Below are 27552 nucleotides of genomic sequence, written 5' to 3' on the forward strand. Positions count from 1 at the left end.
CTGAGAAACTGGGCAATCCAGGTGGTACTCACATGTCCATGCATTTTCAAGAGGTCTTGGAAAGATGAAGATACTGATGCTATATGGTGAAAATGGGAGAAGGGGAAAGTTTCTGAATGTGTCAGACAGAGAGGAGAAGTGACATTGGTCACTCTAAGCGTCGTAGTAACTGCATAAAATAACAACAGTGTTTGGGGGAGGAACAGGTTTCATGCCAACAGGTTCTTTTAAAGAAATAAAAGTATTTTCAAATCATTTCTAGCATTTATTGCAGAAGACGGCATTTGTATTAACTGCATAATTCCCCAGCAAGTTTGGCTCCTGAGGGCTTTTTGTATCATAGCTCAAATCCATGACAGACAGACACACAGATGGGTTATGCGATGTCTTTGAAAGGCAGGATCTCATCCCTCCTTCAGCAAAGCAAAAAGCAGTGCACAAATGGCAAAGTGCAGCTGAGTTATCCACACTAAAGACTCAGCGTCTCAATGCCACTAGGAGAGAGCCTTTCTAAACACTGTGCCGTCAAGAATAGGAGAGAACAGTGAAATAAGCCACTGTGTTATTCAAGTGTCTCTAACCCATCACAGAAACACTCTCCCTTGGCCCCAGGACTGCATTCTTCAGCTCTGTTTGCTGCACCATAAAACACGAGGTCATTTTTATCACAAGCCTTGTGAATAGAGACTGGAACTTTCTACAAGGTCTTCTTTTCTTATCCCCCACTTCTCCCCCCCTTCAAAAACAACTCCCAGCCAGCCAGTACAAGAGGCTTTGCTGTCTGGGAGCTTCCTGCCCATGACACCTATAGCCTTAGAGGGACCTGGCCCCTCCGGGCCCTCGGAGCAATTTGCCAGCTCACCTGGAGGCAACCTGATCTCAGGCAAGGGTCTGCCACCCTGCCTGGTGTCGGTGGGCAGCAGCAGGGGATTTAGAAATGTTAGAGAAGCAGATTCCACTTTCCTCCAAAGCTAAAGTTTTACATTAAGGAGGAGAAAGGAATAATACACTGCAGGCATTTGTAGTAACTAGACGCTGCCCATGAGAACTTGAGCTCCTCAGGAGGAACAGTGACCAACAGGCATGCAGGCAGCATCCTGAGGAAGCGGTGTCCTGTACTCGCAGTATTTTTAAACTAACAAAACAAAACAAAACAAAAAAAACACACACTAAAAAAAAAAAAACACCACAGCTCCTTTCAAATGAAACTCAGTCCTGAAGGAGCCCAAGTTGCAGTACTCGGATCCAGACATCTCCCAATGGTCGATATGGGAATTCTGGAACTGACATTTTCTATTCTTTTGAGCCTGGATTTGGGATTTTCATCTCCTCTCTAAGATGAAAACGAACTGACCTGTTCCTGATAGCCTACTTCTGTGGTTTTGCCTTCAGCAGGTGACACTCCAGACGCACTGTACATGAGTAGTCCATATCCATGAAACGCTAGCCAGCCTATTAGTGGTGCCCAGTCAAGCAGAGTGGAGATTTCTGTGTGCAAATATTTCTCTCACTTCAGCAGGGAAGAAGTGGGGGTCTTTTGGGTGTGCAGGGGCACTCCGGTTAGTCTTCTCAATTATTAGCAAACCACAAGGTTCATTTCTTAGCATCGATGAAGTTTCCACTGAATTGTTATGAATAAAAACATACTTTAGATCGCAAATTCTTCAAGCTGACTGTATGTTTTTAAACAAATACATTTCTTAGTTATTAAAATGCTGTATTTTTACTAAAATTTAGATTTTGTTGACAGTATCTCATTAGTACACACTACTCTGTAACAAATGGAGACCCTTTAATAAAGCTAAATGAAGACTTGAGGCCAAATGTGATTCACTCTTCCAGGAACTCCCCAAAATTCAGTCCTGCTGGAGCAAGAAGAAAGCCTTACCTAGAGAGCATGCCCCATATGGGATACATTTTGCAAGTCTTGCATACCATTATGAGGACCTAAATTGAGCCCTCCTGCGGTAGCACAGAATAGGAAAACCCAGCATAGGAAAAAAACACATTTAGATTCACCCAGATTTATATCCTTTGATCAAAAGCTGCCCCTTGTGCTTATAAGAATCTCATGTAAATATCTGCAAAGTTACTGCTTTATCTGCTTTCATATTCCTCTGTAGAACAGCCTTTGCCATCTTACCTACAAGAACGGGTTTCTTAGGCTGCTGAAATCATGGCTCATAGTGCTGAATATCAGTATCTCATTATCCTTGTTCTCGTTAGGGATGGATCTATGCCTTGTTTCAGAGGCTCTGACTGTATTTTATCCCCTATTTATGCAATATCTATAAAGATGGAGTCCTGCTGCATAACTGGTCTCCCATCTACCATGATAATGAAAAGCATTATTTTTATTACCACCATGTTTTACTTAGCTACGTCTTTCAAAGGACACTGCCAAGGTTGGTCCAAAGTTTAAATTTCACAGAAGCAGACTTTTACAAAACATATGCCCGAATAGAAACGTTGCCATTGATTTTTTTTAATTGCAAGTGAAAACAATTGCATTTGATGAAATAACCATTCCCCTGAACTTTCCGCCCTAAACCTGAAAACCTAAAAGTGGAAGTGACTCAAACACAGGCAAATCTGACTTCATTGATTTCTATTGTCCACGGTGAGAAAACACAACCAGTAAACAAGGCAGAAAGAGTGACAAGTAAATTGGATTTTTAAAAATTCTTTCACTTTTAATAACATTAAGGTGGGATTTGTAACACAGGTAAAGGCATTTGTTTGTTTGCAGCATAGGATCTATAAGGCGACAGTGTCCCTTTAAATCCCTTCCCCTTGTAATTTATTTGCTCTAGGAACGATGGCAATGAAGTTAACAGTGGGAATAATTGCAGCTCCTGAAGAAGTTAAATTTGCCACTTGTTCAGAGCTAAAATTTCATTTCCACACTCAGACAGAACTTTTGCTTCCAGGTAATACTTATGCAAGCCCCTTCCCCAAAAGCAGTGTCCAGATGGGCTCTTTCCTAGCCATTTCTCCCTCTATAGGAGGCAGGATAAGTATCCCAAAGGGGTGTTTGTGCACACCCAGACCCTCTGACCAAGGGGAGAAAGTGAAGATGGTGCAGATGGGATTGGGCATAATGCCCTTCTTTCAGCACAACAGGGTTTGGTGTCCAAAAATGTAAGCCTGGAGACACCATTGGCAGCCCCACAGGAGCCATCAACATTGAAAATTACAGGTTTTACCTCTTTCCACAAGCCAAAGAAAACCCTGTCTGGCTTTTGGTCCGTCTCCACAGGGCTTTTTTCCTCCAGCACGTGATTTAAACCACAAGGGACGGCAGAGGTTGCACTGGATTTGCAGGTGAAGAGGTGAAGATCATGATGTGGCCCTCAACTTCGTCTTGGAAATCTTTGGAAATCCAAAGCTTCTTTGAAAATCTGCCTGGGTTTTTCCACAAAGGAGCCTGAATGAAAACCGAGCAAGGGCAGAGCATCAGGATCTACCTTACCACGTTGAGGTACATCAGCAATTTCAGGTGATACAAACTGCCTCCGTGTGACGTGAATTGCTCATTTCAAGAGAGCACTCCTGTATCTAACTGCAAGTCTGAATACTGTACAAATTATTTATATTGTTCGGGGCTTTTGTTATACTTTGCATATTATCACATTAAATGATGTTTCTGTGAAAATGTGAGGCTTTTGAGCACCAGAATTGTTCATGTCATAATGCCTGAATAAAGGAAGTGCAGAAATCTGCAAACAGAGGAAAGCAACTGCCTTTGCTTCCATTCATCAGCATGTCTGGATGAAAATCACCTTTCCTGTTTAATGTTTGCCCTCCATATTTTCAAGTGTAAAAATTCAAGAAAAAAAAAAAAAGTGCTGTGTAGCAGCTGGCCCATTTAAGAAGGTGATATGTATTATTCAAATGATTACACGAATGGCTAAAGGTGATGCATTATTCCCTATTTTCATTTGTGTAGCATAACTTCAGCATGGTGATGAACTATGTCAACCAGGAACCTTGGCTGCCTTCTGTTGGAGAAAGCCCCTCAAAGATCTTTGATGTGACAATGAAACTGGGAAATATTACTGACTCACAGCCTTTAAGCAATCAAGAAGTGATCAAAGCAGTGACTCAAGAATTCAAGGGAAAAATTACATGCTCAGGGAAATGAGGAAAGCTTATTACCAACTGATATTCAACAGAACAGGCAACTGAAAGTCTAATTTTGTGAAACATGCTTTTAATTGGTATTCACCGAGTTATTGTATATTACTTATTTAAAAAGCAGCCTTTAATTCCAAAAAAAATGAATGGCTCAAAATTCCGGTCATGAAAGTGTGGGGTGGAAATGCTTTGTCCCATTTCAGCTTTGTCCCATTTCAGCTTTGTCCAACTCCTACATAAAATGCAGGTCAGAGAAAGAGGCAGAGGTCTTCAGATTTCACCTCTGTGGCCTAAGGCCTAGGAGATTTGTCCTCTGCTGCAAAGAAAAGTACTGGTGAGGCAGGACTGTGTGAAACACAAAAGGCAAAGCTCTAACCTCAAGCAGAGGCTTACACCAGGAGAAGCTCCAGTGAACCATCCAAAGCCAGAAAGATTTGGACATGCACACTCTCCAGAGAGACTTCTGCAACACACCCTAATGTGTAGCTACTTTAGCATGCTGTCTTTTGTTGTGGTCAAGTCTAATCACCATATTTCCCAGCTGCCCAGCACAGCCGTGGGGTTGGGACTGACCATGGGTGCTCACCATCACTGTCCCCACTGCCCAGGACCCCAGGAGACCCAGAGCTGGTCACGCAGCCCAAAGACCAGCAGCAAGGAGACATGCTATGGGCCTCGGTGCTGCTGTGGCACTGAGCACTCACAGGACAATGTCATGCTCCAGACAGAAGGTTTTCTTCATGGGCATATTACATCTGGGACAGGAGGGGTGGTTTCCTTTCCCACAATAAACACCAGCATATTTTGCCTGTGTTGCAAACAGCAGTTTGTTTGCCTGGTGAGCCGTTCCCTCAGACTAGCTACATACATTTTTCATTCACATTGATGAGAAGACTACTATCAACTCACTGATTTTCTGGCTGTCCACTGACTGCTTGTCAAGCATCACTATATACAAAATACCTTGAATATGCCAATGATCAGGTAAAAATTGAAGCTACTTGTCTTGATGTTACATTCTATTCCCACTTGACTCCATTTTTAAAAAGATCTCAAATGCTGCAAAATGAGAATTGCACATTTTTAGTGAACACTGAGAGGATGATCTATGCTGACAGGCATTCACTTGCTATCTGCCACAGGTAGCCCAGCATTAAGGTATAAAGCTTCAGGGCACTGAAAGGATTTGATCTAATCTTATATTATAAGAAGCATCCAACATTGTACTTTTTTTTTTCCAACACAGACACTTATGTACAGCCTAAGGGCCCGATCCTGCTCCTCTTGAAATCAGTTGGAGTTTTTGCCTTTGCTTCAGCAGCAGAGGGAGAGGGAACAAGTTGTGTAAGGGTGTTACATGATGGCTATTCCGTCTTCTTAACAAATCACTCTTAACTGGGAGAAAGCAGGCACAACAGAGCTGGAAACACGACCTGCATAGTCAGAGCAACCTGTCTTCCAGCTCTGCTCTGCAGGCTAACGTTGCTCCTGCTGTTCTTCCTTGCCAAAGGTGTGGAGGTGGAAATGTGTTGGCCAGAGATCTGGACCGAGAGGAGAGGTTCTTTCAGGAGAGACAGAGTTGTATGAACATCAAAATATTTGGGGTTTTTTTTTATAAGTCGTAAAAACAAATGCATTGACTAGAAGGACATTGAGACAGGATGCAAACACTCTCAATAACTAAATGCATTTTGTAAGCAGTTGATGGGTTGCACTTATTGAAGCAAAGCATGAGTACAAAAGCCAATGATTAAGACTTAGGAATACCTTTCATTTTCTTTCCCATCTTTTTGCTAGTAGAATGCATTTATTGTATTCTATCATCACCATTCATTGCGGCACATCAGACTTTAAGCTGAGAAGATATGTACAGATACTGTGCATTTCTACGGAAACTGAGAAATGTGAGGGTTTAGATGAATGCATGTTTTCTCTGTCCAGTCTTTTCTAATATACACATTGGAGCATCCAGACCACAAAACCCTGGGACTGATCCTGCAATGTTCGTATTATTCTTTATTTTACAGGTAATGCAAAGCCTTAGAAACATGGACTGGCCTCCAGCTGGTTGCAAGAAACAGTCAACTATTTTTCCATCAGCTGGAACTATAGGACTGGTGTCAAAATACAGAATTAAAATGAAAGTATTGACCAACATTAAAGACTGCATCAAATGCTTTTAATATATTTTAAAACAGAAACAGAAATTAGTTACATAAGCTTGAAGAAAACAATCCAAAAAAGTCTGTTTTTATATCACATTATTCATTCCCATCTGTAAGAGTGGAGCCTGATCCTGCTAGGTCTTATTCATGTGGGTAATCCCTTTGACCCTAGTCATAAATACATTATTCTAGCTCAGGATAATCTCCAAGCATCAGTCTGAACTGATGCCTGCACTCTTGAACACAAATGCGCATGTTATATTTCTTGAATCTCAGAGCTGTACTAGTAAGCTGGCTGCATTAATATAGTATAATACCGTATTTCATCTTTAAATATATATATATATATTATATATATATCCAGGCAAGCCCTATCCCTTCTGACTCTTAAAAAAAAAAAAATCCAGGTGTTTCAATTTGGAAAGAAACTTTGGATTTGTTGTAGTTCTCTTTCTGTGCACTTTTTTTCCCAAAGGCAGACATTCATACACATATAATTCCCTCTTCTTGTCACTGGGCTTCTGGGTCAGTGAGCATTCCTCTGCTGTAGTGTTTTTCAGATGAAACTCCAAGAGAAACACTGTCCTCAATGATGGGTCGGATACAGCAGAGGAGGATGGGCAAATATTCTAAGATTGGCCTGGATTCTTGCCAGCCGCAGAAGAAAAGAGCCTTTGTGTTTGGACATCTGAAGGCCAGGCATAAACATGTTAGCCGATACTTAACACCCAAAGCCAGAGCCAAAACCGTTAGACACCCTGAATAATCCTTGCTGGGCCTCCTTTGGGCTTCAAACTGCCCATTACAATGGGGCGGCCTCCTCCAATTACCAAATGTGTTTCTTCTAAAAACATCCTTACAGGAACTCCCAAAATAGCAGCGATTAAAAGCAAACAGCCTGTAATTCATTGACATATGCAAACCTTTTAATGTTTTGCTGGAGACAAGTTGCAACTTTTTGTACCTACAAGACTATTTATGCATTTTTAATAATTACCCTTGTATATTATGTGATACAATTCCTTTAGGCATTTAGTTAAGAGAAGCAACAGAATTCGCATTCAAAAGAAACTGTTAGTTTTGCTGCAAGAAGCGCAGCTAATTTATGTAGTGAATTTTTTATACATTTTTTTTTTCCCCTGATTCCTCTTCCCTGCTGTCCTCTTCCCCCTTTCTTCTTCACTACATTAAGAAATTCTGATGTGCCTGCAGCAACATCCACTGGTGGGGAGCGTCTGCGGTGATGCCAGCCCGGGCTTCCCGGCACTGGAAGCCAGTAAAGTGCGCTGCTTCAGCAGGACGCGCTCCCTTATAAGCCCCTGTGGGAATTGCCTTACCCTAGGGTCCTCTCTAATCACATACCTTCTGCCAGCTCGCCAAGTCCCTTGTCGCCTGACAGACAGCAATCCTGACTCTGTCGGTGCTGCACAAGGAACAGTGCGAGGAAAACACTCCTGCAGATCAAGAAGAAAGATGCTTTCGCAACCAACACAGTCTTGCGAGCTCTGACTTGTATCTGAGCTCAAATTCCCAGCTTGCTTGCATTTTGGCTAACACTTTGGCTCTGGATTTGGATGAGCGGATCAAAGGGCCAAGCAGGGAAACTGAGGCAGTGGGATGAGCATGGCGTGCATGCGGATCCCACCGGCAGTGCAGACGCACGCAGCTTGGGGAAGTAAAGCCTGAAACTCACAGAGCAACATAGTGACAGGCAGTGCTTGACCTGCCTCAGGGGATAAGAAATAAAGAGTTAATTTCTTCCTTATGAGACGCCAAAGGACCAGATCCCCAGCTGTGTTGCAGCACTGATGATTTCACCCATTTCACCTGCCAAAAACCTGATCCTCCCTCTCTTTTTATAGGAACTACCAAAGCAAGCCAAGCCAAATATTTTGGTGTTATTGCTGCTTGACAATATATTTGAGGTGTGATTTTAAAGGCAGCCACTGAAGATACTACACTTAACGAAAATGCAAAGGAAAAAAAAAAATCTCTTATCATCAGCAGGTCACAGTTCTTGCACAACAGCATTTCCCTTTGGCTTCAGCCGGCAGTTTGTCAAAGCAAGGACTTCATTTTCCCATTTTAAATTAGCAGTAGATAATTAGGAACTGCCTACAATTAAATACTGTTGTTAAAAAATAAATAAGTACTGGCACTTCCCTGTTTAGACAGTAAGGAGAAGGCTGTTCATCAAAAAACACAGGACACATGAGAATGTGAATAGCAAAAAGCTCATAACAAAGAAGGATAAACTCTTCTTTGTGTGCTTACTGGATTTATTTATTTCTCTGTAACTGAGTACCTATACAAATAAACGGGATGAAAAGCCCACATATACCCTGATATCAGCTGTAATCTGCCATTCTTAAACCAAACCTACCAGAACGCAAAGGAAAGGGGCAAGATTTGCACAATGGGCACACCAAGCCAGCTGTGCTCTCAGCAGAATTGCTTCTCAGCTCCTACAGCTGCAGCAGGATGAGTCTTGCACTGACAAAACCACTTGTCAGGGTCCAACACTATTTCAGCTCATTCCTTGCTCAGCCCTAGACTTCCCTAGAGATCTTCAGTGTATTCTTTTACAGCTACACCTGTGGAGATACCAAGCACTGCATCTCCTGAGCATCCTGCTGCATGCAGGGTGGCTCCTTGACTGCAGAGCATGCCTGCCACCTTCCTGAGTTAGTTTACGTATCTGGAGAAGAAATCCCCAGAGAACAGCTGAGCAGGGAACCCCCAGGCCAGTCTCCAGTGCAAGTGGCAGGACTCGGACTCTGCAGGGCCATCGCTCAGTCTGGTGTTGGACTCACCAAGCCTGTCCCACAGGGGACATTTACCCACACAGGTGTGCCCACAGCCTGCTTGCAGCCCTAGCAGTGTTTCGGTACAGCTGCCAGGTGGCTGGCAAATGTAGAAAATCTCCAAATTCCTCCTTAAGAATTTTTCTAGTTTCTAGGTATGAAAAGGGAACCAACGATACAATAACCACCTTTCTAAGTGGCCTTGAATCCTTTATGAGAGCCCTCTCCTGCAGCTGGCTACCTGCTCTCATTTCTCCCAGCTCCAAAAAGGACCAAAGAACGTCCCAGCCAGGTCTGCAGATGCTCTCGCTCAGCCTCACAGGAGATGCTTGGGACACTGGCTCCAAGAGCACACAAAGCCACTAAACTGAAAGAAGAATGATTTCTCCCTGACCTCATCTCAGTCCCTTGGGAAAGCTCGTTTCCTCTGACTTCACAGTGGGGGAATGGAAATACAGCATTGTTTCAGTACATCACGCATTCAGTGACCCTGCCTGTAGCAAAACTATTTTGGGGAGAAAAAAGACTTCAGGGTAAGTATGGTTTACTAAAATGATAGCAGCAATTCATGTAATAGTAACAATTCAGAGCAGAAGTGCAGGATCATACGTGTTTCTCTCTCTGGCACTTTGGGGAACATCACCAACAAAGGAAATTGTGGAGTGGGATCACTAACACGGCTTTCAAGCCATGATGCTCAAGACCCAGACGCTCAGGGTACTTTGCAGTGCCGTGTCCCCACGCCAGGTGGTTTCTGTGCCACCAGGAAGAACCCACCTCAGCAACTAGCGCTGGCATGGTCCCAGCAAGCTGACGGCTCACTTTGGTTAACGGCAGCACAGACTCGCTGATAACACCATCCCACCCACCGAAGTGCCATGCTTCTCCAGAAGCCCTTGGAGCTCGGTCACAAGGTGGCTAAACGGTTTATTTGGGATAGCAACATTTATTTGGATGGCAACTTCCCTGCAAGGTTCACAAGATGGGAGGAGGTAAATATTCTTCGGTTTCTCTGTGTGACAAAACTATTTAGAAGGGATTGCAGCACAATAAAACCAAAAAAGGGAGGAGTGCGCTCCTTTACTTCCTCAGAAAAACAGAGCCACTTCTTGGCAATGTTGTAAGCCGCTCTATAACCTTAGCATTTCCTCTCTTGGCCCCCCCCAAAAAAGCACAAGGATACAGACTGGCAGTATCAATCCTGCTGTAACACCTCACTGCAGTTTACATCTTTTCATTTAACCCTCTCTCTTGAGCCAGATTTAAGGCTCTGGTATGCTTCATGCAAACAGCTCTGTGAGGCAAAGCAATGCTGTTAAGGAGTCAGGCAGGAGAGATATCAAATAAACTTTCCATTTTATTTACAGTTCAGGAGCCCTGCAGAATGACACACACTTATGGTTTGGGATCACTAGCAATTATTGTAAAGGTGAAAGCAGATACTGCAAATTTAACAAGCCTTTTGTATGAACTAATTGCATTAGAATACATTAGTAAGGGTGCACATTGTAGGTTTTATGTTTCATTGGAAAGGTCATCCTAGATTCTGGTTGAATAGTGAAAGAGAGGAAACCATATTAGCAGTGTATCCAGCAAGTGTCTCTAGGATGAATTTTCTTCAGGTCATTTGCATTATTTGATTGTAGCTGAATAGTTCTGCCTCTGCTAAGCAAGTAGGGGAAGACCTACAGTGACAATAGGGGAAGTTCAAAGTCTTTGAGCCTTATTAGAAGGCTCATTTTCTGCACTCATTTTCATGAGCTCGTTTCCCAGAACTAGGCTAGCAGCTGTATAATCAGGACAGCAACTTGACGTGCCTCCTGTGAAATACTACCCTCTCAGGGAAAGTCTCTGTTAGCGTTCAGGAGGCGAGAGGGCTGCTGCTTCTTCGGAGGTGTGACACCCCGTTGTGCTGTGACACGAAGCCCCGCTTGGTGCTCTGCCAGTCACTGGCACCAGCAGCCTGAGCTGGGGCACACGGGAGGATATGCATCCCCCCATCCCCTCTCTAAGCCAGCTCAGGTGTCTCCTGGGCCCACCCAGGCTCAAAGTTTTGGCTCACATAAAAAAACCCTGTCCCCAGTCAGGCAGGGCTCCTTTCTGCATAGTTACCTGCCAGCACTGCCCTGTCCTATGGCTGAGGCAATGGGACTGAGCATCAGCAAAAGAAGGGCAGAGACTGTGTCCTTCAAGACATTTGGTAGATTTGTGGATCTGATGGTGTAAAATCTTCTGGTTACCCGTCTGCACATCCTCCAGGGTCTCCAGGAGCAGGACTGGCACCCACTAGTTCATTAGTTCTACTAATACGTGGACTTATACCACCCCCCCAGAAAAGCTCACCATGCAAAACAAGGACGCTTGCACTGTGTTAGGCTGAGCAGTGCAAGCAGGGCTGGAAGCAGAGCTAAATGGATGTTCCCAATGACCCTCATCTTCCCCAGACCTGTCTCTGGTGTGTAAGAGGCACAGACAATGTGCAGCACCCTCCAGGAAGGTGCAGAGGCATTTACCCTGTCGCCAGCCACCTTTGCCCTGAAAGGATGTGGCTTCTACCCATCTGCCACCCCAAGAAGATGTAAAAGAGAGGAGCATATGGCTCTGAGAAAATAAAAGGTCCCAGTATCTCAGCTTGGTGAAGCTATTGACTTCCTGTCTGACCTCCAGCAAGACACGTGCCCTCCATCTGCCCTGCTCAGGCTGGCTGCGAGACAAGCAAAAGTGACTCCACTGCAGAGATGCTGAGTTTGAGTTTAGCTTGTCAAAGCCACAGCAGCTGGTCACCCCTTTGATGCCGACAAGCTGTGCAAAGGCCCATTGCAGCCAGCTCAGAGTAGCCAGGCCTTCCCCTCCCACAAACTCAAACAGCTCCCCAGGCCCATGGACACAAGTAATGCAAAACCGTCCTGCGACTGCTGCAAGGATGAGCTGGGATCCCCTGGGCAATCAATACCACCACCTCCAGAAAACACTCCCCAAACAATAATTTTACCTACCCTACTTTGCAAACATCCTACTTCAAATCTTAGTATCCCGTAATTTGTATACTGAATTCCACAGAGGGAATTTGACGGAGCGTATGCCTCAGCTCCTGTATGTATGTACTATATCCAAAGGACTTGGCGATCTAACTTAACATCTGATAAGCCCTAATAATAGCCATATTTTAAAGCCCATTTTAAATATTTAAGAATATAATATGAAATAAAAATGAAGTGTGAAACATCCGTATTAATAATATTATCATCAGCCATTATTAACCAAAGAGTTGAGTTTTCTTCATAGTTCCAGTCCCATTAATAGCTTTATCCTGACAAATGCACTGAAGATCTCTATTTTCTTCTGTTAATATTTTGGCGTACTTCATCATTTCTTTTTAGAGGGAACTAAAAGCTGAAAATGCTAGAGGGAGACATAAGACCCAGTGGCCCAGCAGGTCCCACTGGCACAAATGCTCTGAAGCCTTTCCTAGTCCCTTCTTGGTGCCAAGTAATTGGGCCCAGAAAAACCCCATCATTCACCCACTGGGCTCGGGATCTGGTCCTGCTCTCCTTTGTTTTGCTTTTCTGGTGTTACTCTCTCACCCCAGCCATTTCACATCTTTCATTATCCTGGCAGAAAGCTTCTTACCGTTCTGCCACCTTTCCCATTTTCTTCTCCCCCACCGTACACCCACACCCACAAGTTTTCCTTGTCTCCCAAACCCAACTTTCCCGCTAAATTAATAATCACGAAACTAAGATATATCTGGAACTCAAAAAATATTTTTAAGCACTTTCCTCTAAGGTGACTGGTGCCTGCCACCTCCCTCATCCCTTTCTTTCCTTACTGTATCCCTCTTTGATCATGGTGTTTCTCTCCAGTAGGAAAGGAAGGGGACAGTGCTCCCTACTCCTATAGGTACAAGATGTCAATGAGGAAGGGGGAATTCATACAAGAGGTGCACAGGCGAAATATTAATTATATCAATGTCTTTACACAGCAACAAAGTAAGTACAAAATTTTTAACAATGTGTTTTGAAAGGTCATGAAAATACATTAAAATGCATCAAATCAATAACAAGAATTTCAAACTACTCTCAGAAAACCCTAAGTAGCTACATACACAGATGATAGCCATTTGAAAGAACTTCATATAAAATCATTTTTCACTTCAGTATCCTCTCATGATCTGATGGAAAGATTTTTCTGCTCTGGTAAGAAAATGATTTGTTTGTAATATCGGTCTGATACTATTAGTTATATCGATTCGTATTAGGCTATAGACTGGTGACGTTTTCAAAGCCTCAGCATCGCACAACTGATGAAAAAGTCTCACTGGAGCAAGGTGCAGAGCAGGGTCCCCCAAGTGGTGTATATTTTGCCAGGTTATGCTTATTCGAGTCATGGAATGATTACTATAGATTAACAGTGAGTGTTTATATCGCTTTAAATAGTCTTGATTGAGTGAAATAACTTTACCAATACATCAAAATCTTAAATGGTTCCTTGCAGTATTCTACAATTCTATTTCTCACACTATCCAGGTATTTTTAGGAATTAAAATTCCAACACCATTTGGTCAAAATCAAAATCAGAATCTCTTTTTATCCTTTTAAAAAGTCTTAGCTGAATCTTCCCAGTGATATCAATAAGCTTTGGGATAGACCATATGGCTCCCACTTAGATTTTAAATTTCATCAAAATGCTGCATCTGGTTTATTTTAATAAATACAATATTCTTTGCTAACACAAACACATTCACCTGGAACATGCTTGCACAGGACATTTCCAGAGGCAGCACATTCATCGTCTCCCTCATATAAAGCAAAAATGCTGTGGTGGGTTTCCACATGCAAAACCTCCCTCGCTTTTCCATGATTTCCTACAGTACCAGTACAGAAAATTTGCTCCTTGGGAAGATCTTCCACCCCTCATGCCCCAAAGCATGCACAGACCCCAGGGGCTGTGTGCACTCTGCAGGCGCTCTGAAAAGGTGAATTGCTTTAACCTCGAAATTCATAAACTGAAACAGCAGCCCAAAGCATACCTGCTTCTTTGAAGTCTTTAGAGACCTGGTTTGTATTTAAAAATAAAAATTTAAAAATTAAAATCTAGAAGATTAACAAATAGAAGCACTATTTAAAGTGATGGATCATGTAAGGTAATCACTCTTTCTGACTGCAAAATAGGATTTACACAGTTTCTTTTTTTTTTTTTCCTTTCCTCTCTATCGGACACTGCAGAGTATTAACCGCCATAGTCCTAAATTTAGCCAAACGCTGTGATTATCAGATGTATTCACTTGCAGAATCTTTTGACATTTCTGTGGTTGTCTAGCAGTATATGGTTCAATCATAAAAGGGCAAATGACAGGCGGCTGTAAGAAATGAATTTTCTTCTTACTGACATATCAGGGGAAGGCCCCCTGCTGTAATATGGAAAATCTTTTATGCAAAAGAGCACAGCAACTTACAGTGTGCAATCACTACTCAGACTTTTGCTTTGTTGGTGGTGTTTTTTCCCCCCCAGTTCAGTGAAGGAATGGGAAAAAAAGATGGCCTTAAAATCAAGTTTAAAAGTTCAAAATTGATTTTGGTGTTAGCACATATTTATAGGTTTAAGCATACAAAGATTAAAATGTAATAAAGCTCCCTCTAAGTATAAACATGCCCTCTTTAACTGTGCTGTTTTTCTGGTAATCCTGAGGCCGTTCACACAAATAGTTTTTCACACACAGCCGAAGCAAAGCAAGAGCCAGGGAGGGACGCGGGCTCCAGCGGGAAGCAGTGAGAGCCGTGCCATGCGGTGTGCGCTGGAAAAACAAAGAGCCGGCTGCGCATCGTAGGTATGCAATTAGTATTTAGACTGCTATTTCCGAGTGCAATCTGGACACAAAACTGGATATAGGAAAATCAACCTTCCTGCAGGGTTTAGGTAAAACTGCCTTGGGAGTAAATAAACTCTCCTTTCCTTTCCGCAAAGGCCACTTTACCCCCTTTGGGTGATAAAAGAAGATCTTAAAGAGAGTGCAAATTCAGTGTTTGCCTTTTTAAGGCCCCTGGTGTAAGGTGGCCTCACTGCAAATAAGCATCAGGCCCAGGGAGATTCAGATTATCCACAGTGTCCTGGAACAAAAACCAGAATGGCGTGAGGGTTTATTATTCTCCAGAAGATACACAAAGCCTGCCCTTTAGCTCACACACGCTGCTCTGCTGTTTAGAGACAGCAAGCTGCAGGAATCGAAGCACCTGGAGGTGGCAACACCAGAGCTGAAGACAGCTGCTCATGGCCCCATGTGCTGAGGCTGGCAGTGGGCACAGCCGGGAAATGCCGGGCCCATTTGCCTAAACACAGAGGAATCCGAGAGGTTGTGAAAAAATGGGATCTCCAACAGGACCTCCAGTCCCTGCCCAAATGGGCAATGTTCCTGGTTGGGGAAGCAATGAGAGCAACGGGAGGCGGAGGCTGGGCCCAGGCGCTGGCTCCTGGGCTGGCAGATGGGCAAGACCTCACCTCCTTCTCTCTCTTGTCAACCCCCGCCCCAAAACTGTTGGAGAAAAAGATGAGATGGGTTGGGAATTCTCAAGCCAGTGACTCTTCAGATAAAGAAAAAAAAAAAAAAAAAAGGCCAAAACACTCAACATAAGCACCCCATTGCAAACCCTCGCAGACATTGCCAGGCCTCAGGCACACACCCTCCTCATGGGGTGGCCTCTCCAACCAGACCGCATCTCTCCTGGCATTTCACAGACTCCTGTCCTGGTCACCATGTGTCCACAAAGCAGGGAAATAGAGCATACAAAAGGAAATAGAGGCTCTACCCCCCCAAACTGTGCTTCCCATCAGGCACTGGGATGACATTTCCAGACCAAATGTGGGGTTGTTTTCAGCCAAAATTTTTCATTTTTAATGAAAAACTTATATATATGTACTTATTATATGTATACATAAGCTCATCTATTTACACAACAGATTTTTCCAGGAAAAGCATACTTATTTTGCTTCGAAAAATCTGTTTAGTTAAAAATCCACATTTCTATTGAAAAACAAGTCTCTGTGGACAATCTCTTTGAATTACTCACAGAAAACTGAATAAATCCAAACAGCAAGACATAGTATGAAGAAATATTTAGTTTCTTAGGAAAAAAATATGCCCTTCAACTACTGATGGCTAGAATTTAACAGGACTGGTCCCAGAGAGTGCAAATCAGTTATTGATTTCAATGAATCTATGTCAATTTATCCCAGGTGAAGTTCTGGCCCACTAAGCTCAGGGAAACAAAATGTCACCTCTACTTTCCAAACACTCTTTCTCAAATCACATTCCCCTTGTAATAATGTGCAGCGAGTGTTTAGCTCAACATGCCTCTTATAGTTTCTGTTTGGGAGATGATTTTTCTTTTTAATTTCTCTGTCAGGCACACTTATTGAAGCGCACACACTTCAGACAGATGCAACCTGCAAAAAGGTTTGAAAGACAGTGATTTATTTATGAAATTCCTGGTTGAGAGGATGAGGTAAGCCACACAAAAATCTTAAAGCTGCTCACTACTGTATATCATACAGGTAATGTATGTAAAACACATGGGGGGAAAGCATTGAGAATATTTGGCACAGCATCTGTGCACGATAGAAATACAGCAGGAGAAAAGTGTCAGTGGGTGGTGAAAAAAGCTATAAGGACAATCTCTGTTTTGCCTCTAAACACACTTTGCGGTCTCAGGGCCAGAATCAATGTTTATCATATGGACTTTATAGAATCGCAAGATCATCTGGTTTGGAAAAGACCTTCAAGATCACCTAATCTAACCATCCACCTGACCTACCAAGTTCCATCACTAAACTATGTCCCTTAGTGCCATGTCCACACATCTCTTAAATATGCCCAGGGATGGGGACACCACCACTTCCCTGAGCAGCCAGTTCCAATGCTTGACCACCCTCCCTGTGAAGAAATTCTTTCTAACATCCAATATAAATCTCCCCTGGTGCAACTTGAGACCATTAAACATATGTCTAGCTTTTAGTCTTGTGTGTTTCATAGTACATAGTCAACACAGCAATCAAAACTGAGGATCCATGGTGGGAGCAGAGTATAAATACACCAAAAGGCCCTGCATTGAAGCATTGTGCCCCTAGCTAATGCTTGTAAATGCCAAACTCATTTGCTTAAAGTAATAGATGTTTTAACTTGCAGGTTACTCCCACCCAAGTGGGCACACTGAAGGACGATGGCCATCAACATTCCCACTTGAATGAACAGGGGACACAGATATTTGGCTGTGCAGGTTCAACGGCCATCTGTGCAACTACCCTCACTCTCTGAGTGGCTGCTGGGTGGGAGGGGCTCCCCATAGGCTCTAACAGATGATACTGAATCAGCTAGGGATGTATTTAATAGTGTTTGAAAGGCACATCCAAATAAAAGAGATATTGAGAATATTCATGGGTCTTGCACCTAGCCATCAGTGGGTGGCAATTTTTGCAGACTTTTCAGCTGAAATGGCACTAGAATGGATTGTAGAGGCAAGATGGTAACATATGAATGAGCTCATTCAGAAAAGAAAGCACAAGTACAAGGACAGGACCATGAGACTGCAGATGCTGGCAAAGCAGGAATCACTGCAGTAAGGTACAACAGTAATCAGGGAAAGACTGGAGCTGCTCTATATCTTTACTGGAAGAGAGGAGAGCTGCATTCAACAGGCTGGAGAGCAGGGCTTCAGCAGTTATTCAAGGTGCAAGGAGAAAGTGAGAGACAAGATATGAATGACCAGCCAGAAAGATGATCCTAGCCCGGGGTATCTGGGCACATTACCAAAGGCAGAGGTCACCATTACCACACAAGAGGAAAAGCTATTTCCACCTAAAAATGAGGTTCTGCTCCAACATCGTAGCACAGAAAGCAACACCAATGCCAAGGGGTACCAGTGCCTGTAAGGGGCCCAGCTCCAGGATAAAGCAGGGTTAGGAATGCATTTAAGGGGAAGTAGAGACAAATGACCAAATAAATTGCATAACACTGGAAGAGATGAGCCCTTGTGTCCACCAGTCCTCCTCCAAACCCTTCTGCCCTCCAAAAGGAAGCATAGTGACCTAGGAGGATGCCAGTAGCCCCCCACCAGTGAAATGGGTTAGAAAAGGAATCCTCACCTGCAGTGTAGGAGTTGTTCCTGAAAGCTTTCCACTTAGGAAATAAAGTTTTGGGGTAGTTAAACCAAACTTGTTTTGTCTTCTCTTTCTTCCTGTGTGGTGGGGATGCTGGGTGGAGAGTAAGGGCAGGAGATGCCAGGAGTTGACAATCACTATGCGGATGTACACAGGAAAAGACAGCGTTAGTCGAGATGGGAGATGAGAGGAGTTTTGCAAGCTGTTGGAGAGACCCCCAAGCTGGGGGGACAAGGGGATGGAAAGGAGCTGAGGGAAGGCATGAAGGGTTATCGGGTGTAAGAATAGCATCCCAGTACAGTTTCACTGAGAATAAAGGCTTCAGAGCCATCACTTTGAACCCACATGTCCACCCTCTACTAGTAAAACCATTAGATAGACAAGAATTAAGAGGAGAGAAATCACTCGCCTGCAAACCGCTTGCTGAAGACATGACATTCCTGAAGAAAAACGTACACAAGGGTAAGCAGCTTACAAGAGCGAGCTATCTCGCCCGGCTCACCCCCCACGAACACTATTAAATCCGTGAGAATCAGAACAAGAAAATTGTCAGGGAGAGGCTGCGATTAGCCAGGGTCTCAGCTAGAAAAATAGTTTATGAATTGTCATAAAAATTTAAAGCTCAACTTCATGTTAGCTGCTGCAGTGTCTCTGCTCCCACCTACAGTACAGTTCGTTTCCCTCCGTCTTCATCACTGACTGTGCCAGTACAAGGGGGAAATCTTCTGAATGTTTCCCCAAAATTAAATGCTGAAATGGCATATCATTATTTTGATATTCAAATCTATTATTAATAAGCTATACACTACAAAAAGATTCTGAACATGAGTGATACGTCTCGTAATTCTGACCTATTAACAGAAGTACATAAGTCTCCCTGGACCAAAAAAATAGTTGTTAAAAAAAAGATGAATCACTTACTCAAATCAAAATAACATGACAGTTCCATGAAAGATTTCAAAATAAAAGTTAATAAGTTAATGGATTCATTTTATTGCTCCTAAGACACAAACAGACAATGCAGAACAGTCAGTCATCATCTTATTAAATAATATGAATCAACTGCTCCATCATGTTTGCGTTAAGCAAGTGGTAATAATATGCTTCCTGATGGTAGTAGTGCATGAGGAGTGCCAGCAAGCGCTCAGGGCCCTGCTTCAGGGCAAGGCCAAAGCACGTTCTTAATTGCCTTTGGAGTCAATGAGCCCACGCTTACAGTTTGGTCCATACTTGAGTATTATCCTGAAGAGAGGAGCAGAAGTATTTCCTCAGCGGAGAGCCACCGTTTAAGCCGTCAAAACCTTGCCATTTTACAACTGCTTTCAATCGTCACAGTTTGGGTGCGCCTTATCTCGTCACACAACCTCTCATCCAGCACGACAGACCCCACGTCACCTCTCCTGAGCCCTTCTCCCAGGAGAGGCTGTGCTGCCCTCCAGAGATACCTAACAGCTGGTAGGGGAGCCCAGGCGAGCAGCTTAACCCATCCCCATCACTTCTACGTGGTGAAAATTTAGAAAATGAAAGAAACACCATGCTCAACCTGCAGCGGAGGGAAATGTTCCTGGAAACTTTGATAAAAACGCTGGGTTTTGCAGTGTGAGGAGATTAAAAATAAAATGACATTTCCTTGATATAAAAATAAGTCTTCTGGCTTCTTTCAAGTGCTGTAGCCCAGGAATGTTCTGGAGGAGAGAGCGGAGACTCAGGAGGAAGATTGCCTTTGGGGAGTGGTGGAGCAGCCTTCCCCAGCCCTGTGGAAATTCCATTCAGTTTGGCTGCATTGTGTGGGCTCTGTCATCAAAGCCTTCATGCACACAGGAGTTTTTAAAAAGAACGTGGGGTAACAAAAATCTTCCAGTTGAAAGTGGACTGCCTTGTGCAGGCATGAGGAATTTCCTGACCTGCTCAGAATAGTTATGTGTGTGTTTTTTTAATGTAGAAATCAGGTAATGAAAGGATAGTAAACAAACTACTTGTGGCTACTGCCATTTAAACATGAAAGGGGCATGTGAAAAGGCATTGATTTCAGCCATGCTAGGCTGAAGGGTAAGGACTATTCACACACGTAAAGGTTTGGAGGACTGAGCTGCCTAAACAAAAGCCTGGGACACCTTTTTCAAGAGTACCTAAGTCTGATTTTCAAAAGGACTTTCCCCCTCTTAAGTCACCGGGGACGTATCTACCCCTTCCAGCAGGGCAGGTCACACCAGCCTCAGTTAATAGAGGGGCTTTGCCTGTACTGGCAGAGGGAGATGTGAGGGAGAAATGTGCTGGTAGGGCTGTAGCCAAAGCAGGACCTCTGCAAACTGCTGGTGCAGATCCGTCTGCAGAAGTGTGGGTATACCATCCCACATTTCTCATTCCCTCAGGCTCTTTCAAAACTGTTACCATAAGCCTACAGCAGGCTTTCAGCAGAGATCTCTGAGGCTTTGAGCAGTTTCTAACTGTATTTATGTGCTTTATCCCTTGAGTAGGATAAACAGGTTAGCAATTAACTCTAGCTTCCTGACCTCTAGCTGGATAACCAGATCTCTAATTATATTTTCAGTGGCAGTGAGTCTCCAGAGTTGTGCAACACTATCAGAAAGTTTCCACTCCCGAGTAGAACCTGCAGCTCTGTGCAAATTGGCAGCCAAGAAGGTATTGGCAAAATGGGAAGCCAATTTTTGCTCGGCCAGGTACTTCTGCCTCCTCAGCACTTCCAGCCATCCTACTCCGCTGCTTGAAAAATACTTACCCTGATAGGTCGTGGCTGGTACTCCAGCTGGTTCACATTGAAAAGCAAAAGGATTCGGAGAAGAATTTTTTTCAAAAATCCGCTTTATTTAATAGGAGACCTGTATCAGGAAATATTCACAGGACTCAAAAAACTGGCTATTAGTGACAAGGCCCGTGTCCATCATAGGTTGTTTTCAAATGGTTTCTCAATAGAGCATTGTGCTGGGAGATGGCATGGTTTTATTTCTTGATACAGTTACAGAATTATTCCTCATGAAAAAGAAAAACAACTTGTAGTGTACCACTAGCCATAGGTGCATAACTGACCTTCAGAAAGGTGAGATACTTGGAGGGACAACTCTGAAACTGGCAGAACATATCTCAAAACAGAGTATCTGCATGGCCTAATGCCAGAAGCTAACAGTGACAAAGCAGAGCAATTTGGAAAATCAGCTTGCTGTCATCCTGTATGCATGTAACTCTTGAAATAAAACAGTGATCTAATACAAAGGAAGTATATGGATTTAGTCTGACAGCAATGCCAAACATCCATTCTAAGTAAGTGCCACAGGTATCCTCTTTTTAAAAGGGAGGAAATGTGCAGCAAATTAGCTGTGTTCGCATATGCAGAATGAGTGGTCTTTGCACTGATTTTTCTGTGTGGTTTCCCACTATCTGTACAGAAAATGCATGTCTACATTTGACCCCACTTCTTAACTCATTACCCGTATGGATGATGCTTTTTGAAGACAGATGTAGAACTGTTCAAGATTTGCATCAAAGCAGGAGAAAACTAGACTACTTCCTCCTTTCTTCTTCCTTACAATAGAGATTAGGCTTCTCTGCTTCAAGCAAATTGGTTTGGAGAGCTGCACTGAGCAACCCTGCCATCAGGACAAATGGGTGTTCAAACACTGGTAGATTCCTTCTCAAGAGACCAGAAACTAAAATAAGATGTGTGCACCATGAGATAATATCCTACAAAAACAAAGGTCAATAGAAGAAAATATTGTTCATACTTCACCTGGAAAATTAATTATACAGGTTTTAGAGGACAGTGGCAAAGTAATTTTAGAAGTCTGGTTTTGTTTCCCTCAATGGAAAAGAAATGGTGGCAGAGGTGAATGGTTTAGTCCCTGCTTAGATCTTTGCTTCTTGGTGGCTTCCTTGCTTCTCACACCTTACCACAAATTATGTGCATCAGGGGTCAGTGCATTACACATGCAGACAAGTTCTTATTTTACCTGCTGTAATGCTGTCACTCCACCAAACCATGTATAACTAAAAAATTTGTTGGATTGGTTGCAAAGCAGTAAGTGACAGCCCACAGCACATTTCAAATGGCCCATTATGGGTTCCAGATGTCTTTGTATTTCTGGCTATTTCACTTTCCAGGTTACCTCTTTACCAGATGAAGGCATGCAAAGGAGACTACAAAATGCAGCAACATGTCATGGAGAGAGCAAAAGCAAACATACACCTGAGACTATTAAGGAGGAGGAGGAGACCAAAGAGGAGTAGAAGTAGCAGTGTCATCCCACCTACATTATCATGATATTTCATGCTCCCCACTCATTCCTTGCTGGACCTGTTTCATCTACACCATGTTAAAGCTGGGAGCCAAGACTCCAAAATTCACAGGCAGCATTTTCCAAAGCAGTCAATCCTAACAGTATAATTTGTCCACAGAGGTTCCTATCAGGAAGAGTATCAATAAGATTATAGAGAAATCTCGTCCAGCTATTATATTTATGAAAAGAAAGGGGAAGTAGAAGAGGGAACAAACGGCTAGCCAAATTTATTATAAAAGACAAGATAAAAGCCAAATTGAACAGGGCAAAGACAGAACTAAAACTGAAAGGAAGATACTCATGACAAAGTTTAACCATGAATGGAAGGTAACCTCTGTCCTGGTTAGAGTCCCCACAAAGGTTACTCATGGCAAGGGCTCTGGAGAAGGGATGCCAAGAGAGCCATAGCTGCTGGAAATACAGATTTTCTGTATTCATATAAAAAGATCCCAGTATGATTTAGGTATGGAAAACAGGTGGACCTGTTCAAAGAGAGGTATGCCTGAAGCAATACATAGGAAAAGAGGAAAAGAGAGAAGAAGGTCAACTGAAATCTTAATTCATCTTATCTTTTAGAGCAGCTGAATAAATTATTTTTTGTTGAACATTCTGGGACGATATCTTAAGGAAGGGTCTTAAGGGTCCAAATAAACTGTGTAGAAGATATCGCTGGGAGTCTGCATTTGATACAGCTTAGCAAGGAATGAAATATGCTGGGTGAGGGCAGACTTAGCAGAAGGACAAAAGCACTTATGAACTTTATGTCCATTCCTGCCTTGAGCATCCAAACAGTGCAATGCCTGCTTGGCTTGAATTGAACAGCTGGAGCCATGCAACTGCACAGCTGGAGCCATGCAATGGCACAGCTGCCATCACATCCATCAAGGAAAAGGGAAACCAGAAAGAGACCATGCAGACAGAGACAGCCCACACAGGGAACGAGAGCACAGGAACAAAATTGCTGTAGAGCATTGATTCAGGGCACAGACCACCCTGAGCACTCTAAATAAAGGTTTAAAAGAAAAAAATATATACTATACTGTATAATTTATACCTCAAAGAACAAAAAGATGGGGATGATTCTGTTCTTCAGATGCCTGAAAGGCGCCAGATCAATCAAGAACAAATAAGTAGGCAGGCTATTCTATGCTGAGCTGATGGGTAATGTGCAAAAAGAGCTGTTTCATGATCGAGTCAGCCCAGTAAGAGTGTTATCATACTTTCTAACCTGCTTCTAGGCTAAAAAAAAAACAAAACAAAACAAAAAAAACAGACGTCTCTCCTGCTTCTGAAATTTCTGCCCTGTTTTCTTGCTTGGCAGGGGTTAGGCAGGCACTTATTCTCTACTAGCTTCTGCCACTCCACAACCAACAGCAAATACTTTTTCTGTTGTAAAGCGTAGGCAGGGGTTCCAGTGGTTGCCACTGAATAGCCAGCAGTAATAGCATGTGCTCTCCAAAAAGCCTCATCTTTTCCCTGTCCCTAGAAAGGAAAATAATTGAAAATGGAAGGGTTGGCTTTTTAATGGCAAGTGATACATAAAAGCCAATATTCAGATAGTCTGAAAATTAGTACCTACCTGTTGGGCAGTTTTAGAGACTCTTTCCCCCTTTCCAATATGAGCATTAAATGTTTTCACAATCTCCCCAACAAATCTCCTAGAAAACTAAAAGTGATCTACACCCTGATTAAAGCTAGCAATGAAAAGCAGCACTCATCTATTGACATGATCCAAAGACACCATCACACATAATCGCACTTTTAATGTATAATAAAACAATACTTCACACATTTATGGAGTGGAATAAAACCAATCTATGACTGGTGCCTTTTAGTTTGGTTTAGTTTTCTCCAGAACTGATGACTTAATAACAGAGCCCTCCTCTCAGAAAGCATACAGGTCTGAATTAGAAGTGTGAAACTGGATTTATGAAATAACCTTGGCAGTAAATAATAGCACACCTCAAACCAGGATTCATCACACACCTGTGTGGTGGGGAATAGACGTCAGCTTCATCACCCATGGAGTATCAATCACTCCCAGGATGCAAATTCAGTGAGATACAGAAAGATTACTTTGCATAACCTATGGAAAGTAGTTGAATCGATGTAATAAAAGCTTCAGCGCAGCATTGTACAGCCTGTGAGTGTCCTTAAGAACAAGCTTTTTTCATCATTTTACATATGAACAGGAGCATGGCAAGTAGATGGATGTACTAGCTCGTAGCTGTGGACACGGTAAGCTTTATTCAAAGATTTATTCCAAGGTTTCAGTCATAAGTGTTGACTCTTCTGGTCAGAAGGAGAAGCCTGCCCTTCCTTGAAGTCAGCAGCAACAACCCCAGCTCAGCTTCTTCCCGGCAGCCTCTGCCACTCCTGCATGGCACCCAGGGGTGGCTCAGCCAGTAGGACACCCAGCCTGGCCGCGTGTGTCCGTGTCCCAGTCTCATGACGATGCTTTGGAAGCGGCCCCCAGGGATGGAGAGCCTTTCGTGGTCGCTCAGCCTGAACGTCCCCTGATTTGACATGGTCCGTTGGGCCAGCAGAACGATAATCGGGCATTGTATTGTGTAAGGCAAACCTTGCAGCCAGAGGTAGACAGACTGCTTTATTTTTCCTCCACTGGATAATACCACACTTCATTCCTATTTACTGTACGTATAGCCCTCTATTTACTCCATTATTTAGTAAAACTGTGTATCACGGTAAAGGCCCCGTATCATGCATATTACAAGTGATTTCTGACACCAGGATGCCTTAGAAAAACAGATGCATATAAAATGCTTAGGGAAAAAAATAAAGATCTCTTTTTCATTCTTATGTGTTTTACAGCCATCAAAGAAGTATAAACACATATACATAAAAACATAAATCTTAAAGCTTATTTTATATGCTTTTTATATATTAAACACAACTGTTTACCTTCAGTTTCTTATTTTATTCCTTTTGAAAACAGATTAATATAAAAAAGTTTTAAAATGAGGCATTTCACTGCCACTTCTTTGCCATTGCACTATTTATTACTGCTTTGAGACTGCAGAAAAAAGGATGCAAATGGCACTTTATTCCATAAGTCTTTGGGTCAAAGTCAGCTACCTACCATGCTGATCAGATTTCCTTTTTTTAATTTTGGCAAGGGATAGATATAACCCATCCTCATATTAGATTTAGGAATATAATCCTTGTTATCTCAGCACATCTACACCTGTCAGCATACAGCTTTCAATTTTTCTTTTCTTGTCATTTCTTTTTTTTTTTTTTTTTTTTTCAGATTCATGCATACAATCCCCACCTTAACTGATGTATAAAACATCAGGGTAAAAGACTGTAAACTTGTTTTGCCTGCATAAGCATTTTAAAGTGAACTGTTTTTTCTTTTATGGGGGTATCCTTTTACTAAAAGAAAAAACGTTGGGAACAGTTAAAATGTTATGCTTAACACTGACTTACTATTTAGCTTTTTATAGCTGCAAATCCCAAACAGCGTGCTGAGGAATTACTGGAGGGGAACAAGCGCCCTTCCAGTATGCGGCAGAAATCAGAGCCGGGCAGCAGCTCTGCAGAGGGGCGCGAGGCCAGGCAGCCCCCAAGATCTGGGTCCGACAGTCACATCCAGAGCTAATTGAAGTCGCTGCCAGGTGCAGTACAACACACCCCTAGGTCTCAATTCAGCAAAAACTTCCAGGCGTGCTTAATTCAGGGCACATCGGATCACCAGCGTTATGCACCTGCTGGAAATTAGGCACATATCTAAATCTTTACAGGAGCGTCGCTTTCGCTTCTATTACATTTTCATTTGCACAGGGGGCTGGAGGAGGATGTGCAGGCTGCACTACAAAGCACAATGGGAACGTTCACAAAAATTTTCGTTCCTCCACAATAATTCTTTTTTTTTTTTTCTGTCTTACATAGAATGGTCATTTAATTTTGTTTCTAGATAATTAATTTTGGAAGTGCTCTTCATCAAAACTGAACAGACCGCCACATGTTCTGCAGGTACTGCAGGAACCCGGGTGGCCTGTGAGTTATGTTGTGTGAGGAAGGAGGTAGAGAGGTTCCAGAAGGAGGTAGAGGGGTTCCAGGTAGGGTGGGGACAATGCAGTTTTGTAAGATTATTTTTAAAGTGTGAATCCACCGACATACCTAATTTTCCTCAGTCCAGCAACGGCTCATCTCTATTTAAGAATTAGTAGTTGCAGAACAGTCTGATCAATATTCAGTGTGCAACCAAGACCTGCCTTTCTGCCTTTTCTGTGCCCTCACTAGAAATTATTAAGCACATAAGGCAAGGAAAAAAAAAAGTCTCTGTTCCCAGGACTTACTCTCATTCTACCCACCTTGGATTGTCATTTTGGAGCTTGATTGAAATGGGACTGAGGAGCAGGAGGGATAAAACGGTCAAACCTTCTCTGTACCCACGGACTGCTTGGGTCATCGGAAGCTTCTCCATACTATTCTGGCAGCCTCATGTCTCGGAGGGCCAGAAAGATCAAGGTGAGCTCCTGTGGTCAGGGAACAACTGAATGTTAACTGGTGTCTGTGGCTCTCCTACGCTTGGAAGTTTGGGGGCATCCAGCGAGGACAACTCAACGCTGCATTGCACAGCGCTGTTCTGTCTTCTACTCCAAGAAGAAGTACAAAGGTGATCCTTCTTCCACTTCCAGACAAAAAAAAAAAAAAAAAAGTTATTCACTATTGCTATACACAATTAAAACCTTTTAAAAAACGTTTGGCCATTTAATCAAACTTTTCACAAGTGGTCACTCAACTTCAGCTGCCCAATATTAGTCAGCTGGGGCCAGGCATGTGATCACACAAGCACATTTTAACTTATACACACAAGAGGAGAAACTTGATTATGGCATGGTGTAACTTTTGAGGGATCACTTATTCAACATTTGTAAGTCTCATACAGATAAAATTCAGGAGAAGGAAAAGTTTAATATTTATTTTAAAATAAATGTATTATTGGGTGGGAGAACCAGGTGCTTCACTCACAGTTAG

At 42.8% G+C, this 27552-nt stretch overlaps 1 protein-coding gene across 6 annotated transcripts in view; it reads right to left on the reverse strand.

Annotated features, from left to right (window-relative positions):
- LOC310898092 (uncharacterized protein) overlaps positions 1-27552 on the reverse strand; it is a 57977-nt gene that overhangs the window by 16470 nt on the left and 13955 nt on the right. For 4 of the 6 annotated variants that reach the window (XM_083832520.1, XM_083832517.1, XM_083832516.1 and 1 more), the window contains one exon: positions 21120-27205. The exons of 1 other annotated variant lie outside the window; for it this stretch is intronic. The gene's annotated coding sequence lies outside the window, so the exon portion shown is untranslated. Of the gene's footprint in view, positions 1-1976; positions 3428-21119; positions 27206-27552 lie in introns of those variants that run through there. One more of the 6 variants, XM_083832518.1, reaches the window with a different exon arrangement.

Source organism: Anser anser (genome assembly GCF_964211835.1).
Source record: "Anser anser genome assembly, chromosome: 3".
NCBI classification, from domain to species: domain Eukaryota; kingdom Metazoa; phylum Chordata; class Aves; order Anseriformes; family Anatidae; genus Anser; species Anser anser.